At 47.4% G+C, this 19,008-nt stretch overlaps 1 protein-coding gene across 1 annotated transcript in view; it reads left to right on the forward strand.

Moving 5' to 3' along the window:
- The window catches only part of LDLRAD4 (low density lipoprotein receptor class A domain containing 4), a 311,146-nt gene that overhangs the window by 32,008 nt on the left and 260,130 nt on the right, over positions 1-19,008 (forward strand). Inside the window, 1 exon segment of the mRNA XM_060121625.1 lies at positions 11,997-12,088. The gene's annotated coding sequence lies outside the window, so the exon portion shown is untranslated.

The raw sequence follows: 19,008 nt of genomic DNA on the forward strand, positions 1-19,008 counted from the left end.
AGCAGTTACATCACCAGGAAAGGTAAGAGGGCCTCCCTCAGTCATTTGGGGATGGAGTGTGTACCCAGGATGTGAACTCCCCCCTCCCCAGTGGCTTCCTCAGTCTTTTGTGGGTCCTGGGGTCACCCAGGCGGGGTGGCTCGGTGTCAGTCCTCACTCAGCTGCCCCGAGCCCCGCATCTCCTCCCACCTCTGACTGCTAAGCTGCCTGCCTCCCTCCCTCCCTTAGGTCAGTTTAATTTGGGTTTAGACCTCTGTTTTCCACATGTCGGTATGTTGATGAATTATTTGGTGAGCTTGTTGAAATTCAGATTCCTAGAGATTCTGACTCAGGGGAGCTGAGACAGTGCCCAGGAGGTGGGGTCCGGGCCGGAGGGAGTAGCACTTGCCCAGACCCCACCCCCTTCTGGGTCCCTTTGGACCCAGAAGCATAAAAGGCCATTTTGCTACAAAGTGTTAAATCTTCCTGCTACTGGCTGGAGGCTGGAGACTCCCAAGCAGATGGTGGGCTCCCTGAGGGCAGGACATTTGCTTTATTCTTCTGCTCAGATAGTCTGGGCAGTGCATGCCACAGACTGAGGAAGGCCACACACTGGGGCTTTCGCCTTTTCTTTTCTTTCCTGCGTGATGGTGCTGTGTCCAGAGGCCGGAAGAATTATGAGGGTCTGCGGTGGCTGCCGACTCCAGGTCTGGGCTTCTGCTGGGCGTGGCTGAGAATGAGATGTTTTTAAATTGCCAAACAGTGGTCTTAGATCAAAGGAAATCTGCCGAAGTGATGTTCACATTGAGATGGTAGCTGGCGACAGCTTGTACATGGAAAGCAGGGAGCTGCTTTAAAGTACACTCAGCCGGGAGGTCCTGCAGGGCTCCTGGCCCCTCCCTTCTTGGGGTTGCCTTCCGGCATTATCTACAGTTTCATCCCAACCCCAATGGGTGGGAGTCACTGACTTGGTTGTAGAATTGACATGAACGGAATTCTGAGTAAGAGCAAATCTGACTGCAATTGTTCTGTTTCAGTGAGATTGAAAATCTTCTGTGCTTACTGCCCAATAAATCCTCTTGCACATGGAATAACCTCATCTCCCGAGTCCTGGCCGAGGTCTTGGCCGCAGTCAGCAGGGTGCCTGTGGCAAGCGGGAGGCTAGTAGAAGCTCCTCGGACTGCAAGTCTGAGTTACAGAGATGACTTCTGAAATTGAGTCACGGTCTTCAGTTATACCTGTATTTGCAAAAAGACCCCAATAATTAAGTGTATTTGAAACAGCTTCTGCATGTGATCATGTAGAGTCATGCACTTTTAAATTATCAAAGAAATGTTTGTTACTTTTGGAAACTGTACTTGCAGCCCCTGGAGGCGTGTGCGCACACACAGGCCTGCAGCACAACAGTCACCAGAAGGTGGTCTGTCTCGCTTGTTTGGAAGCAGCAGCACCAGTCCCCCTTCACACGTGGTGGGATTTGAGCAGAACAAGGACAGTTTTCTCAGGAATTGTGGAGGTTTCCAGGGGCAGCCTACGCATGATAATTCACTTTCTAAAAACAACCTGTGCAGCTCACATGCCTGGGATGCTTCCCTGTGCTCAGACCTGGCTCCTGTTGCCTTGTAGCTTGAGACCAGCCACCCTCCCTTCAGACGTGGGTGCCCCTCAGCCTCGTCCCCGTTCATCCTCGTTGTCTGTCAGCTCTCGGGAGGTTGGGGCCACCCCTGTGCGAGTAGCAGCGTCCAGCGGCAGTGCTGGGGCCCAGGTAGTGGCTTGCTTTGGATTGTGAGTCACTAACTGTCGGTTTTTTGTTTTGTGTTTTTTCATTAAAGTATAGGTGACTTACAATATTATGTTAGTTTCAGATGTACAGCACAGTACTTCGGTTTTGTTTTTGTGGTGTTTTTGTAGGTTATATTCCATTATAGGTTATTACAAGATGGTGGCTACAATTCCCTGTGCTAATACAGTAAATCCTTGTTGCTTACCTATTTTATGTATGGCAGATTGTAACAAATTTATGGATGTCAAAGGGAAGAGGGAGGTGGCGAAGTATGGGATTAATGGATGTAAACTAACTGTCCTTTCTGAGTTTGGGTTTAAGTCTCGTGCAGACCAGGGCATTCTTTCACCAGACTTTTTATTCTTGTGCTTTTCAAGCTGAGCCCCCAGCGTCACGATGATTTCTGTGATCTTCGTCAGTGGCAGAATACTTTGTGCCTCTGGGGATGGGTGCAGACAGGGCTGACTCCTGGCCTTTCCCCTCAGTCTGTTCCTCTCCCTATGCCTCAGTTTTCTCCAAATGGGGGCATCTGGTCCCTTTCCTGTGGCTTTCTGCTCTTGGCTTGGCCCTCCCTTCCTCTCCCCTCTCCCTCCTGGTCCTGGCAGCCACTGTAACTGGGAAGTTGGCCAGTCGTTTTGTGTGTTAAGGTCTTGTGGTTGTAATGATTTTCCTTCTCACAAAAATTCCAATTATTTGAATTTCTCAGCTGTTTGGGTTCTGGCTAAGTGGATTTAATTTCATCTGAGGATCTGAAAACTTGGTGCTTATCTGAGTTTACTGTTGAAGACGCTGAGGAAGGGAGATTTTTGATAAGTCAGTGGATGCAAAATGTTATGCTTTCAAAACTACTCTTCCTTCTGGTACTTCGCAGCTGAAGCATCCCGCACACATCGCATCCTGCCCTTGGCTTGATTCTCTGTAACTAGCGTTGCTGTGCTAAAGTCACTTCCTGCTTTCCCTATCTCCCCTCCCCTCACCTATGTCATTAATCTTAGCTTGTACTGCTTTGTTAAAGGCTAAAGTAATGCACAGAGTAAAACTCTAAAACGTTTAGAAGCTATGCAGTATTATATTGTAAACCTGTATAAATTCTTAACAAAGTTAGTGGTTTGGAAGGATTTTCAGGAGAACTCCTTCAGCTAAAAGGTAGTAAATTCCTTAAAATAACTGAACTTTGGCTTATAACAAGGTCATTGTTTGGCAGTGTTCATGTTTTTAAAGCTTTCCAGAACTCAGAGGAGGAAATGATCTGAGACAATGTAGTGATTAAAATAATAAAGGTAATAAATTAACATTTGCATTATTTGCCAACGATTGATTTCCTTTCTTCCAACTTTTTACCCCACATTCTGAATAAATTGGACCATGTGAAGAACTAGAAGATTAGCTTTACTTTTTTTTCTGGTTGAAATCGGTTTTGCAGAAGTGGAAATTTGGCAGCAAGTATGGAAACTAGCAAATCAGTTTACAGTGTCCTGTGCTTAGTTTAATGAAACCCACAAGAACGATGAAAGACTCCATGGCCTCAAATAAGAGAAGGCTGAATTGTGTAGGTTTTCTGGAATTTTATTTTTATCCTTATTAATTCAGTAGCATGTAGAACAGTATGTCCAGGCTCTAGTTGGTTAATAGTTGCTTCCAAGTGGGTAGAATTTCAACTTCAATAGTTATTTTTTGATGATCTCATGGAGAAAATGTTGGGAAATATTTTCTAAGAATAGTCTAAAATGAAGAGGAGTGTGGTAATTTTTTAAGAAAAAACTGTGACCTAATGGAATATAAGCAATTGGCTGATGACCAACCAGTCTTTACCACCAGACGTTGACCTCTAACGAACTTGACCTCTAATGAGGTAGTAGAACCATGTATCTATTTTCAATTAAAATGATTGATTAACATGGGAGTATTGGGAGCATCTGTATTTCTTTCACATAAAATGGGGTAGATGGACGTTTCTTTGAACAATGGTTTCATCATCAGCATACGTTTTCCAGCTGCTGCAGCTCTCGCGAGCCCATCTGATGGAACGTGGCTCACGTGTAGTGTATCCGAGTTGTTGTGTCTGAGTTACTTACAAACAGATGTCTCTTTTCATTCTTGGGCGGTTTATAGGTTTCTGCACTGGGCCTGGCCCTGCATTCTTTCACTCCCTCACCTGGGTGCTGACCTCCACTCTGGCCAGGTGGCCCTTCCATCACCGTCAGTGGTGCTCCCGTCACCTGAAGCCAACATGAACATGCTGTGGGTGTCACCTGAATACCTGCCTTCAAGCAGGTGCTCTCTGCTGAGGGGTCCGCTGTGCAATGAACACATATTATTAGGGGGCTAAGGGGGGATCTTGACCTGACAACGACCAGGGCTGTCTAGTGCTTTGTTACTGGGTCACCGCAGTGGGACCCCTGGGAGCTTGTAAGAAATACAGACTCTTGGGGCTCACTGCAGACCAACTGAGTGTGAATCTGTCCTGTTCTAGGGTACAAAGTAGTGCCCATGCTGGGCCTATTTTAATGACCATTTACAAGTTTATCGAAGCATTGAAAGCCAAAGGCAAAGATCCTTTAGCAGTAGAATGTGTTTTCAGTAAGTTATTTCAGGATACTGGATCCCAGACTTTATGTGAAGAGCTTATGCACAGATTATGCAGATGGGTGACTTCTGTTTGGCTCCTTTTTGCTTTCTGGTTAGTCTGCAGGGCTGTGCTGTGAGGGATGGTTCTTCAGGATACCCTAAAGTTTTCCTGGTAGACTGGAGTTTGCTCTTCTCTGTGGGTTGGGAGGGTAGGGGGGACAGGAGGGGACAGCTGATGTTGTGATGAACATGGGGTTATTAATTCATTAATAGTCATTAATTAAGTGCCTTAGTTATTTAAGTGCCCAACCAGGGTTTGAGAACTACCTCCCAACTAATTGGCAGGTCATGAACTCATTAGTTCACAACCAGCAATTAAAAAAAGTGACTTGCAGTGGAAGGTGGAATGTAGGTCACATAGTAAGGCTGAGTAGTTTCAGAAACTTTTAAGCTATACATGTGATAAGTATATATAAATATTTACTATCACATATATATGCATGTGTATTTATATATTATGCATGTGTATATAGGTGTGTATGCATATACATGCACACATATATTGCATTAAAAATGAAAGTACAACGTGACTAATATTATGGAGGGGTTATGGAGGAAGTATTACAAGATATAGTCTATGTAGTTTAATGAAGGAGAAAGACCAAGCATAGATGTTTATTATTGGCTCAATTTGCCAAAATGACAAATTTGTATCTAGATAGCAGTGAACAGTAAACATTTTTTTGCTGTTCAGAAATGTTGGGAAATAGGATGTTATGATTTTCAAACCTTTGTAGTTAATATAGAACTAGCATAACTACCATCGATAGAGATAGACTTAAATATTTAGAATTCAGTTAGGTATAGTCAAGACTAAAATGACCTTGAACTTAATTTGCTTCATGCTGGTTTGGACACCTTTAGGACCTCCTGTATCTCTTGTTGCGGTGAAGGCTCAGCATCTGTATGAGTAAAGGGTGGAGAGGAGCCAACAGGATGCTGGCTCCCAGGCCCCCACTACTCAGCCCACTGAATAGAGACCGTAGCCGCCACTAAGGGTGGAAGAGCCTGATTTTGCCTCTTCCCGTGGCCTCAGCCATCTGGCCCAGGGCCCGGTTGTTGAGGTGTGGAAGCCCTTGTGGAATGACGGCTCCTCCTTCCTCTCCAGTCAAAGCCAGTCCCTACGACTGCATACGAGCCCCGGGCCCACGGCCTCTCCGACTTCATCTCCGGTACCTTCGTCTGCGTTCAGTCTGATCAGCACCTGTCCTTGTTCTGGAACCTCGTCCCAAGACCCCCCGTCAACCTCTGGCCTCCTTCCAGCCTTGCGGGGATGCGCCCGCTCACCCCGCCTGCACGGGCGCCTCCACAGTCTGGCCACCTCCACCCCTAGGTGCCCGGGGGTGGGAGTGAGGCTGAGTCGCATCTGGCACTCGTGCACCTGCCTGCCTGATGCTGGTCCAGGGGTTCGGGTGGGTTTGGACGCGCTCGGGTTGCTGCTTCCCGCCTCCCGTCTCTTCCTGGTGTTGAGCATCCGCTCCCTCCCAGGACCAGGGACCTGGCTCATAGGAACAGCTCTCTACCAAGAACTGGGTTTGTTTTGGATGTTAACTATTAACAGAGGTCGGTAAAAAGTGGAGGACAGTTTTTATCTCTGGCTTATGAAAACCGGTCTTGACATTTTATTATGACAGCACAGGCTTGCTTGTGTCTGTCCTGCTTCCCGTTACATTTTGGGTTATCAGGGGAATGACAACCTAGGTTTTCCTTATTTTCTGAGAGCACGTTGCAGGAAGTTTGGGACATAAGAGGTCTTCAAAATGCCGCTGCTTCCCCAGCCTGGGTTGAGCCTGCTGTGGCCCCAACCCCACCCAGCCTTTGGGGGTCAGGACTCTGGCCCACCCACGTGGTCCACAGCATCTGCATTTGGATGTGTGCAAGGCCTCTTGTACAGAGGACAGCTGGACGAGAGGTCCTTCCAGGAGGCCCGGACACCAGACAGCACGGCTCCAGATCAGAGAAGGACCTTGACGTCCTGCGGTCCTCGTCACACTTTCGTTCAAGTGCTTGGTGATCTTTTGTGGAGGCGTCGGGCTTTGCCTTTCTTCTTCCCTTGAGTTTGGAAATCAAGCTTCTGGGGTTGGGGCGCCAACCCGCGAACTACCCCCGAAACAAAGGGATGGACAGGTAACGGCCCAAGGGCAGGAAGATGAACAGTTTGAGTGGAATCAGAACTCGGACCCTCCTCCTTTTGATTCCTCACGCTGTGACCTCTACTCCAACACAGATTTTCCCCCACACTTAGTGACCTTAAAGATCTGTAAAGAGGAAGCTGGAAAAAAACCCCGCATTTGAGGGGACCTGCCGCTCAAACCCCTGTTGTTCAAGGGTCAGTTGTAAGCAGGAAGCTAACCCCCTTGGACCAGAACATCACTTAAAGGAAACCAGCATCTTTTTTGATGTTTCCTTAAGGTGCTCTTTCTGGCTTTGCTGAAAACTTTTGTTCTTCTGGCTTCGGAACGTTTACGTATGGCTTTTGGGATCTGGAAGGCTCCGCCCTAAGGGCTTTTAAGACCCTGCTGCGTGTGCGCAAATGCGTGCGCGCCCCCGTGTGCGCGCTCCCTTGGGGGCGTGCGTGTGCTTGCGTGCTTGCGCACGCCTCAGAAGCGCCGCACGGCTGCCATGTCGGCCATGGTGTGGCTTCGCAGTGCAGCGTTTACTTGGTGGCCATGGCCTGGTTCCCTAACGGGTGGTTCTGGCCTGTGTAAGGTTGGGCGATGGAGCTTCTGAACAGCTCAAGGCAGTCGGTCCGGAGCGGAACGGAGACAGGACACCATCCTGTGCAGTTTCGCCTCAGGTGACCGGCTGTTTGCTCTGAGAAGGCCCGACATTTCTCTGGAGGCAGCTCCGGCTGTGGGCCCGGCCTGTGCAGGGGCTGCCCTGGGCTCGGCTTGGCTCCCAGGAGGCCGGCACCACCTCGGTCCATTTGCTCTGGAACAGCTTGGCCCCAGGGAGAAAACGACCCTTGCGTGGTCAGAGGACCGGATGCGGCCTGCGCCTGGTCCTGCGTCTGTTCGGGCCGTGCCACTGGCCGCCTCTGCCTTCCGCGACAGTTTAGGTAGGAGAGGCCTTCTGTTTCCCTCATCTCTCCGTAACTGAAGTCCACACCTACGGCTTTGTGCTCGTCCCCGTCCCACAGACCGGCCGCCCATGGCGGAGACCCTGCCCTTGTCCCCGGGGACGTCATGTTCTCAGGGGCCCCTCGTCCTGGGGCCCAGGATCCGCGGCCGGGCTTCTCTCCCAACCTCAGTATTCTGTTACCTTAGAGAAAGCGAGGAGGTTGTGAGGGTTAAGAAGGATCGTGCCTCACTTCCCCCGTGAGTTCAGCCTTCTGCCCCTCGTGTGGGCCCCTGCCGTGCGAGGGGCTCTGTCCGCGTGCTCCTCAGCAGGGATACCAGCGCCCCGCCGCTTCTCGCCCTGCTTCTTACCGGCTCCCCAGCTGTAGCCACTGACTGCTGGAAACGGGTCAGGAGGTGGCTTTCAGGAGGCGGTTTGGGGCTGGTGATATCCTCAGCCCCGCAGGACCACATGCAGGTGATCGGAGCACGGGGCATGGTACAGGAGGACCGCCGCCAACTCCTTGTATGAGCGCCTGTGCTTACTAATTCTCTTGAGTGAACCACTCTCGCAAAGGCTTAGTTTCCTGGGTGTGGGCGTAATATTCTTGCGCAGTTTTCTTTCTCTGAAGCATTGGGCTTTGTGTGGAGCTGTGCTTTGTGAGATGATGGAAAAGGCCTGCACTTAACTAGAGATGAGTGTGGAGGGAACTGGGTGGGTTCTGTCCTCTGGGCCTGTTTCTTCCTCTGCCTGGGGAGGGGTTGCTCAGTGACCCCTCCTGTTCCCTGCTGTGGGTCATTGGCTATTTTCACACATAGAGATGGGCCCAAGAGAGTTAAAATTATGCCGAGAAGTGGTGAGTTTATTGAAATTCTCTGCCTCATATGTCATGGAACTGGTGTTTTTAGTTTTTCTTGGCTTGAGTGTGAGCATTCTGCTGCCTGAGAGGCTGAGCACCAAGGGGTAAACGTTGGAGATAATGTTCAGGTTTATTGAGTGATTTATGAGGGAGTAGGAATATATAATAAGATTTCTTTTTTATACTAAGATCTTGAATATAGATTTTAAGAGAGTATGATGTGCTTCTGTAATGAATGGAGTTTTTATTTTGTACTCCCTTCAGTAATTTAACTGATTTGAATATTTTAAAATCTCTCTTTTATTATACTAGTTCTTTTGACATCTAAAATAGACACAACTTGAGTTGCAATATTCTTTGTAATTAAAAAACCAATAATTTATCTCTCGAGGATAGCAGAAACTGGATGATTTATGCATTCAACTTTTATTTTAAGCAGAGCTTAAATAAAATCTTGCTTAAAAGAATTACAAATCAGCAGTTTAAAAATAAAAAATCTTAAAGAACCTTTGAAATAGGTTGTCATGAAGTTGACGTTAGCATTTTGTTTCAGAATTAGAGTCAGGGGATTTGACCTACACAGGTTTTTCCGTTGTGGTTGGGAATGAATTATCAATACAAATGGAAAATTAAGAGTGATTCACATGGGCTTCCCTGGGGGCGCAGAGGTTAAGAATCCGCCTGCCATTGCAGGGGATACGGGTTCAGGCCCTGGTCCGGGAAGATCCCACATGCCACGGCGCAACTAAGCCCGTGCGCCACAACTACTGAGCCTGCACTCAAGACCCCGCAAGCCACAACTGCTGAAGCCCGTACGCCACAACTGCTGAAGCCCGCATGCCACAACTGCTGAAACCCACGCTCCACAACTACTGAAGCCCGTGCTCTGCAACAAGAGAAGCCACTGCAGTGAGAAAAGCCCGCGCACTGCAACGAGGAGCAGCCCCCGCTCGCCGCAACTAGAGAAAGCCAGCGCGCAGCAACGAAAACCAATGTAGCCAAAAATAAATAAATAAAAATAAATTTATTTTTTAAAAAAGAGTGATTCACACATTTTTACTTCGGAAATTTTCTTAGGGAATTTTTTTGTTTTTAACCTTCAGCTGATAGCTAAATGCCCAAGAAGGGGCAAGGATATTTGGCTAACGTGGTAACTGCAGAGCAAAATTTCTAAGCAGTGACTCAGGTTCACAGGTAAAATGACATAACCAGTCCCGGAGAAATTGTCCATTCATCATTTGGGGGTAGAATATGAGGCTTAGTATCTTCCACCTATTTTGACGTTAATTTTGTGGCTCTGAGCTCTGCTTTGAAGGATTGCACAAATTCTATTGTTTTGGCCTTATTGCAGTAATGAGAGATTGACAAATCATAACTCTTTTTTTTTTTTTTTTTTTTTGCGGTATGCGGGCCTCTCACTGCTGTGGCCTCTCCCGTTGCGGAGCACAGGCTCCGGACGCGCAGGCTCAGCGGCCATGGCTCACGGGCCCAGCCACTCCGCGGCATGTGGGATCTTTCCAGACCGGGGCACGAACCCGTGTCCCCTGCATCAGCAGGCGGACTCTCAACCACTGCGCCACCAGGGAAGCCCCATAACTCTTTTAATTTGGCTTATTTAAAAAAATATATTAAGGGCATCCCACGTGCCACATACTCTTCACAGTCTTGGTGATGCCAGGGTCATGGTGATGTTGGTTCTTGCCCACAGAGAGCTCATAGTCAAGTAGGAGAAATGAGTTTTTGCTTATGGATGGATGAGGCAGGTAGGGAGGGCTGTTTTGATGTGTTAGTTATGTGTGCATTTAATATATACATATGTGTTTTATATACTCCTATATTTAATTAATTGCCAAATTAAATTTATTTGCCATTGCTGCAAAACAAATGACCAAAAACTTAATAGCTTAAACCAATACTCACATATTATCTTAACAGTTTCCATGGGTTGGGAGTGCGGGAATGGCTTAGTTGGTTCTCTGCTCAGGATTTCAGAAGGCTGCAGACAAGCTCTCAGCCCGGTTGTGTTCTCTTCTGGAGGTGTGAGTGTGGTAAGAATCCACTTCTAAGCTCATTTAAGTGGGTAGAATTCAGTTCCTTGTAGCTGTAGGTCTGATGTCCCTGTTTCCTTGCTGCTGTCAGCTGGGGACTGTTCTTGGCTCCTAGAGGCCCTTGCACTTCCTTGCCATGTGGCCTCCAGGCCCTTCAGACACGGTCGCTCACTTCTTTAAAGCCAGAAAGGGAGTCCCTCACTTTCTAGTAGGCTGACGTGGAGTCTTACATAGCGTAACCTGATCAAGGGGATGGCATCCCATTACTTTTGTCATGTTCTTTTGGTTCATCCCTTTACTTTTGTCATGTTCTTTTGGTTCTGCCTGCACTCAACAGGAGGGAATTATGCAAAGGTGTGGCCCCACTGGGGGTCACCTTAGAATTCTATCGACTACATACATTTCTGGTTATTCCACTGACTTCTGTTCCCTCAAAATCAGCATTTGAATCTCAGGAAGACTGATGAGAGTAGTCCCAGTTGAATAATAAAACTATCATCCGGAAAGTCAGAAGTGGGTTGTTTTCTTCTCTCAGTATAGGTAAAAGTCAGGAGGACAAAGTAATGTCTGTAGGTTCACCACTTTGGTAGGAAGGAGTTATATAAAAACAGTGGGGTGTCTGGCTCATATGTTTGGGGTGGATGTCCACAGGAATTTCACAGGGGTCCTCTGGCTAGACGCAGTCATTTTTTATCTGAATGTCTTAGCATTGGCTGATCACTCAGGAGTGACATATGGCAGGAACATGCTTCGGGGGGGCAAGTCTCCTGGAGAGTACATTGCAGCACACAAACTAGACAGATGGTGGCTTATTCACCCTTGGACCAGAGTGTAATCCTGCACATTGGCCAGCTGGGTGCTGAGAGGTGCTTGTGCCATCTGAGGCAGAGCCAACTGAGTTTACCTGGAACTGCTTTGTCAGGCATGAGGCGGTCACCTGACATGACCTGGAGTGGCGAGAAGGACAGTATACTCATCAGGCTGAGAGGAGGATGCTGGTGACAGGTTGTGTGAACTGGAACCAAACAGAATCGGGAGGACGTCCTGCCAACAGGGTGGAGGGCAGGGGTTAAGATAGCCTAGCAGACACAATCACGGAAGTTGTCACCTTAGCTAGGTCTTCACTAAGCAGGGGTCACTGTTGCTCCCACAAAATTAAACATGTGTTTCAGGGGAGGAAAAAGTGCTGCTGGGCCTGCCTCCCTTTATAGTTAAGGATCGGTGGATCCATGTGGTCGACAAGATACTTTGGGTTCTTAAGACAGCCATATTTAGGATGTCTATAATTTAAAAAATCCCTAATCCAATAAAGACATTGTCAATTACATGTTCATGACCCCTCGTTGAAGAAAAAGCGTGTGACTTTGAAGGAACAAATGTGTGTCCTTTGATTGGAAGCTGAGAACCTGTGGCCCTGTGGCTGCTGGAGAATTTATCCCCAGTTCAGTCATACCCCGTACCCAGATTGTGTGCTGGGGGCCTTCTCTCTTCTGTTTATTATATGATGCTTATTTTATTCATTTTGGTATCTGTGCCTTTTATTGTGACAGTCCTCAAGTATTTTTCAGAACTTGGAGAAGGGGATGGTACACTTAAAGAAACCAAGAAATGGTTCACTGGAATTCTTTATTTTTCCTTTCAGCAGTTCAAGCTCTATATCTGTAACATCAAAGTGCCGTCTCCTGATTGGACCGTTTTCAGGAACTCGCATCAGTTTTCATAACAGCTTAAAAGGTGAGTAGAGCTTGAGACTCTTCTCTTTGATAATGTTTGTGAAGCAGAGCTTGTCACAGCACTGACTGTTCTGAGATTGTGTCCCTCTCAAGAAAGTGGTCCCAACTCCAAGGTGCAAAAACTATCTTCCCAATGTAACTTTTTCTGATTGGAGGAAAGTTGCATGATATCAGATTAAATGTGACTTTTCTTTTTTGTTTAATACCCAAGTGTATTCATAGTGGGCTGTGAATGTATATAAAATACATATTTCTAGATTTACTAGAATATCTGAAGGAAAATAATCTTACTATTCAATTTCTATTTATTGCTGAGCCTGAGCATTTAATACCCAGATGTTTAAAAACATTTAAGATTGGTGAGAAACGGGATTCTTTCTTTCTCATTCTAAATTTTTTGTTCTGCTTGGTTTCCAACTTCATAAAATGGGAATAATCACGGGATTGCCGTGGGACGTGATGAGCCACCATGCTTCATACAGCACCTGGCATGTAGTGCACACTGAACGGATGTCAGCTTCTCTCTCTCCTGGCTGTTGTAACAGCAAGTGAGCAGGTTTTCCTCTCTGTGTGTTGGTAGCACACGTGATCTGTACTGTAGGGGGGCGTTGACCTCCTAATTTGCTGTGTTTGTGTTCCTGTGTGTTTCTTCTTGAAGGGTGGGGAGTAAGTGGCCTGGGGTATAAATTTCAGGGTATCTGGAAGTAGAAGCTTAGATGACACACGTTTTGGTCACCTCTGCGCATCCTCAGACACAAAGCCCAATTCAGAGCCAGCCCCAGTTGGGGACAGTTAGTGAAGGTGCCTGGCGGGGGGTGGTACCAGGAGCATCCTACCTGCCTCAGCCTACCTGCCCAGCTTTACCCTTTAGCATGTCTCTTCACCTCTCTTTGCTTCTATTTTGTCAACTCTTAAGTATTTTAGTGATTCCTGTCCTGCCTAATTGCCAGGCTGTGGAGAACATCAAATGAAGAAATATATGAGAGTCTTCAGCAAAGTAAAAACATTCTATACAACATAAGGTTCTTTTCCCCTAAATTTTTAAAAAATTTATTTATTTTCTTTATTATTTTTGGCTGTGTTGGGTCTTCGTTGCTGTGTGCGGCTTTCTCTAGTTGTGGAGAGTGGGGGCTACTTCTTGTTGTGGTGTGCTGACTTCTCATTGCGGTGGCTTATCTTGTTGCGGAGCACGGGCTCTAGGTGCGCGGGCTTCAGTAGTTGCGGCACGCGGGCTCAGTAGCTGTGGCTTGCGGGCTCTAGAGCACAGGCTCAGTAGCTGTGGCGTACGGACTTAATTGCTACAGGGCATGTGGGATCTTCCCAGGCCAGGGCTCGAACCCATGTCCCCTGCATTGGCAGAGGGGTTCTTAACCACTGCACCACCAGGGAAGTCCCTTCCCTAAATTTTTAATGTGCCAGGCATGACTCATTGTTTATGCCATATTCCTTACTAGAATGTAAGCTTTATAAGGGCAAGAATGTCCCTCCCTCCCACTTGTTTTTTCCTCCAGGGCTTGAAACAGTGCCTGCTAACTAGGAGGAGTTCAATGAGACTTTTGTCAGAGGAAATGATTGATGGAGATCCCCCGGAGGCTTTCAGAGCTTACCCAAGCCTTTTTATTCATGGTGGTTGTTGGAAATAGATGAGGCAGTTGGAGAATCACGAGGGATTTAATGTGCTTCCTCACTAAGGCACACAGACCCTTGAACTTATGTGGACTTTTCACAGGTTGGAAGCTTCCTGAAATTGTAGGTGCTCAGAACCATGCTGTACTTAACAGACTCCCTGAGTCACTGTTGGGTGCAGTTCCTACGTAGTTCTTTCCTGAGTGGATTTCACAGTCAGGGATATGCAAATGTGGAGCCCATTCAGTAGGGTCTCACAGGGTCGGTGGTAAGCTTCTGTGGGGGGCACTCAGGCCGCACGCCTCGCCAGTGGTCAGTGACTGATGGAACACTTTTCGTTCACGTGGTTCTTCATTACCTGACAGGACAGTGTGATGTTTGAGAATTCCTTACCTTCCCAGACATGGTATTGCTGAGGTGCGCCATTTTTCTTCCATAAATTGGCATACCCACCACCAGCTTGAAGCAGGAGGTGGCAGCTTGTCTACACCAGAGCCAGAGAGAGTGTGGGCACAGCGTGGTTTCTCATCATCATCTCAGATGTAGTCCTCTTTGACTTTGCCCACCACAAACTAGAACTGTCTTCATGTAGAATTCTACTGGGTAACTGAACACACCACTGATTCTGCCCCTAAGGACTATGCAGCTTGATTTGCAGAATTTTGACAGAAGTAGAAATCTTGCAAATTACATAACTACCCTATTCTCTCCCGTATATGGAGTTACCTCATTCTGTCAGCTATTTTAAGCAACTTTCAGAATTGGTAATGGAAAACTTTTTCTTGACTACATTACTGTATATGGATTTTAAATTAAAAGTAAAGTGCATTGCTCCTTCTGAACATAACAGTGGTTAAGAACAGATTCCTTTCTGCAGAACTGCATGTCACCTGGTACAGTACAGGTCATTTCCAGGTACATACTTGGGTTCAGAGGTGTTGTAAGAGCTTTCGCACCTCTAAGATAGGTTCTTACAGCTGATTGTCCTGGAATTTATATTTGTTCCATTACTTGTAAAATTCTGTCCCTTAAAGCTCACAGCTGGACCGGGAGACATTCCTACATGCTGATAGGACAGACTGGAGGCATTACCACTCTGCTCTGTCTGCTGGGATGGGAAGGCCCAAGGAATTCTGGGCTTTTTGTTAACTGCAGAATGTGCCTGTCTTACTGTACAGTGGATTTTTTTGGACTTGGTTTTAAAATCGGGTTGGGTCCCCATGTCTAGGTTGTTATTAAGTGTATTTCAAAAATTTGACCTCCTTGATAAATATGAAGACAGGTCCCTCTTTGCCTTATCATATCTGTAAGGTATATTTGGAAACATGGCCTTTGGCCCGAATTCTGTGCTTTTACTCACTTTGTTACTCTGGCAAGTCCTAACCTCCTCTGAGTCTCAGGTTTTCTCATCTTTAAGTAGGATAGTAATTGTTTTGTGGAATTGTTGTGAAGATGCCTAACTTAGCATTCAGTGCGTAGTAGGAGCTTGATGAAATGTCAGTTATTGTTTTCCATCGAAATGCCAGCTCTTACCCAAGGACCATGGCTGGCTGGATCCGAGGAAGAGAGCAGGGGCGGAGCTTTCTGTCCTCTTGCAGGACTAAGGAGGTTTGCTGAGTAATTTCATGGGGCATCTTGCTGGAGTCAGGTGAGTGGAGTGCCTGTGCCCTGGCCAAGCACAAAGCGGCTGGGATGGAGGTAAACAAACCATTAATTCGAGCTTTTTGCACCTTTTCCTGTCCTCTTTGTGAGACTTAGACCCGGTTGGCTCTCAGCACAGATGTGAAAGGTTCAGATGGGGAAAGTCCCATCTCTTTTTTTGGTTTCCTTCAATGTCCTTAAGGGATCTGAAGTGGATGGTGAGGACCAGGGAGCCAAGTGGGAGTCCCGCATTGTGAGACCTGTGGTCCCAGTGGGGAGATGCTCTAGCAGTCAAAAAATAACCGTAGATACAGGTGATGCAACCTGACCTGAACTTCTGTCTTTGTGTTAAATTTAAACTTTCAAGGTACATCACAGAGGATCAGTAGTGTTGTGAGAAGCATAACCTCTGAGTGTAGGTCTCTGCTGTCTACACTGTCTACAGGAATGCTTATTTTCTCGAAATGTATTTTTGCCAGTGTCCAGTAAAGTCGATTAAACCATGAAAGGTTTGTGTTGGGAGTTCCCTAACTTGAAGGAGGATTTAAACTCTGCCTCACAGTTAGGTTGGGGTCATTCAGAGGCTGCACCAAGACATACTGGCTGTGTGAGAAGCTGGGCAGTGGTGGGTTGGTGCCTCTCTGGCCTTCCAGGTTGTCATCAAGGAAGTCAAGGTGAGCACATTGAAACCAAGGTGACACCAAGGTTTCCAGTGGGAGGGGTCCTGGGACAGATCCCAGGTAGACTAGTTCCAGGGTCCCTCTTGGCTTGTGATAGAGTTTCTGGGTTCTCTAGGCCTCATTCAGGCCCTTCCACCTCCTGCTTCCTCTCTCTTCTCCTCCTCCTCCCTTCCTCCTGCCCACCCCATGTCTGTGCAGCGTCAGGGGATTCAGATCTGAGCCCCATCTCACTGCTTTTCCCTCATTCTTCCACTTTAAGGTTAAGAGTGGCACTGAGAAAAATTGGAACTCAGCAAGGGCATCAGGGATGCCATGTGCTGTGTTTGAGTTAGGAAAACCCAGCAATGCAAAGAGGAAGGCCAGCAGTCAGGACACCACTTAGAGGCTGGGAAGAGAACCTCGTTACCTCTGCTGTTTCTGCCTGTGGCCTGGGAACTTGGGAATTTTCTCTGTCTGTGTGTTGGATGCTGTCCTTCTATTGTTAGACTATATTATTTTGTTATTAAGTAGACATTCAGAGTTGTATTAGAGAAACACCTTTATGTTTCGCTTTAAACTGAAACATAGCAACTTCATCAGTCAGTGCCTAGCACAGCGTTAAACTGCTAAAAAGCTAGCAAATTTTCCACCTAAAAATTTTGTCGGGGAGGTAAAGGTGGGGGGCATGGGGGAGAGTATAAAAATAAATCTTTCAGAGATCCTGGGTTGCTTGGTGGCGTGTGTATTTTTCCATGGTGCAGGAGGTTAGAAATAGCATTGCTTTTTATGGGATTCTCAGCAGCAGCTCAAAAATGTGGCTTCGTGGGCTCAATCTGTGTGTGTGGGTGAGACGGCTCCTGCAGCCCGTGGGGTGGGGGCAGCGCCTATCTGTCTTCCTGCCCGTCCGCCCCGGCGGGTGTCACCCGGGTGAATGGCGCTCACGTGTGAATGTGCTCGCCAAGGTCAGGATCTTGTGAGGATGTGCCTGTGGCAGCGGATGCCAGCTGTAGCAGACGGAGCCTCAGTGATCCCCACAAAGTCACACTGGTGCACGTGCGAGGGCAGGTGCCAGGCACAGGGGTCGTGATCTGGGAGGGCGTCCTCCAAGGCTTCTGGGTGTCTGACTGGCTGGGCCTCCTGAATCTCTGTGAGATGGCCTCCCCTTCGAGCCTTAATACCAGCGGGTTTGGTGGGCCACCCCTTCAAAAGGAGTCCTGAAGGATTCTTGACACTTGTTAGAGTTACATAATTCTTACAGATGGAGGTCGGTTGCCCAGTGTTTCTCAGATTCAATGCAGGAAGGAAATGGAAGGAGGCAACCACTGGGCAGAGGCTTTTAACCCCCATGGGACCCAGGACATATGTGAATTCCTGGAAATTGTGCCTGTTCCTGCAGAGAAGGCCAGGGCTTTGATGGGATTCTCGGTAAGATTTTGACCTCCAGAAAGGTTAAGAGCTTTTGCAATAGAGCATAAGGTAAAGTTCATTTAACTCGGGAAAATCATTTTGGAAGCATAGTGAGTGTCGGGAGAGGGAGGTGTTGGCAGGATTGAAGAGGACGGGCAGAGGAGGAGAGGGGTCCGCTTAGTAAATTGTGTGACAACACAAGAGGGGACCCCATCTGCTGGGGGTTTTCTTTGTGGGCTTTCTTCTTGAACTTCCTGTAATATTGTGTTGGGGATGGTTCCTGCCGAAGGCCGCTTGCCAGTGCTTGGTTACCTTCGCAAGCTTGGTGCTTGGAAGGGGGGCCGGCTGCTCGCAGGTCATCTGGGGTCTGTGTGGATTCAGCCCAGCATTTAATCAGCAGTTTCCCCCTCTTTCCCTGGATCTGCTGTGCCTTGTTCTCTACAGTTTTTCTGGCGACTTGCTTGGGGGTGATTATGATAGGCCAGCAGCTGTCCAGAGGACAGTGGAGGAAACCTCAGGCAACGAGTGCTTCACCTCCTCATCCACAGCTCGCCGTGGCTTTGGTGCTACTCAGTGGTGCCCACTTCAGTGCCTTCTGTCTGAGTGGCCAGTCGCCTTTGGGGGACAGGATCGCTGGATAAGTGTGCAGATCACTTGCAAACACAAAGCGTTACAGCTGCCCGAAGACCGTGTGGGCGAGAGTGCTTCAGCCAGGTCAGGGGTGGTGCCCCTGCTGCCTGGGCCTCACGGTCCACCAGGGGCAGAAATGTTTCTCTTGAGTCCTCGGGTGGAGCCGGAGGAGCCGGGAAGGTTACCCAGGCACCTCTCTTTCGGAGCAGGATGTCAGGGGTGCCCTGGAGCCAGAGCGAATTAGAGCAGGGAGGACTCGTCCCAAACACGACCTGTGTCTACTTTTGCTTTTTAAAAGTTCCAAAGTTGCTACCTGATATGCAGGTTCTGTTCTGTTGTAATATTTCACCTATGCAGTTATATTCCAAGAATAATGATGCTTTTGGCTTTCTTTATTTCTCTGCTTGGATTGATCCATGTTTGCCCAGTGCAGTGACTAGGCAGGGAGTTCTGCTTCCTGTGGTGCTAGTCTGGCAGCTGCCACATGTCCTGTCACCTCAGTCCCTATCTCTCGGTACCCCTGTTGACTTCATAAAAATAAGAGAATGTGCTGAGATTCTTCAGTCATTTGAGAAAATTTGTTTTACAGGTTCAGGTGGGTTTGTGAAGTATTTTTTAGTACTTTGCAAGATATAAGGATGCTTTTGAGTCATCATTAAAAGAACTTTTTACCACTTAGTATTGTGGTATTTAAATCAGTTGTCTATTATTTGATCTTTAATTGGTTCTCAAACATCCTGCTGCTCCCCTTTTTCAAAAAGTGTGGTGGAAAATATATAACAGAGAATTTGGAACCCTGTTGGTGGTTATGAAAGGTAGTGTTGCTGTGGAAAACAGTATGTTTTAACCATTTTAAAGTGTACAGTTTAGTGGCATTAAGTACCTTCACATTGTTGTGCAATCATCACCTCCATCCATCCCCAGAACTATTTTCATCTTGAAAAACTTGAACTCTATT

This window comes from Lagenorhynchus albirostris, chromosome 14 (assembly GCF_949774975.1).
Source record: "Lagenorhynchus albirostris chromosome 14, mLagAlb1.1, whole genome shotgun sequence".
NCBI lineage: Eukaryota > Metazoa > Chordata > Mammalia > Artiodactyla > Delphinidae > Lagenorhynchus > Lagenorhynchus albirostris.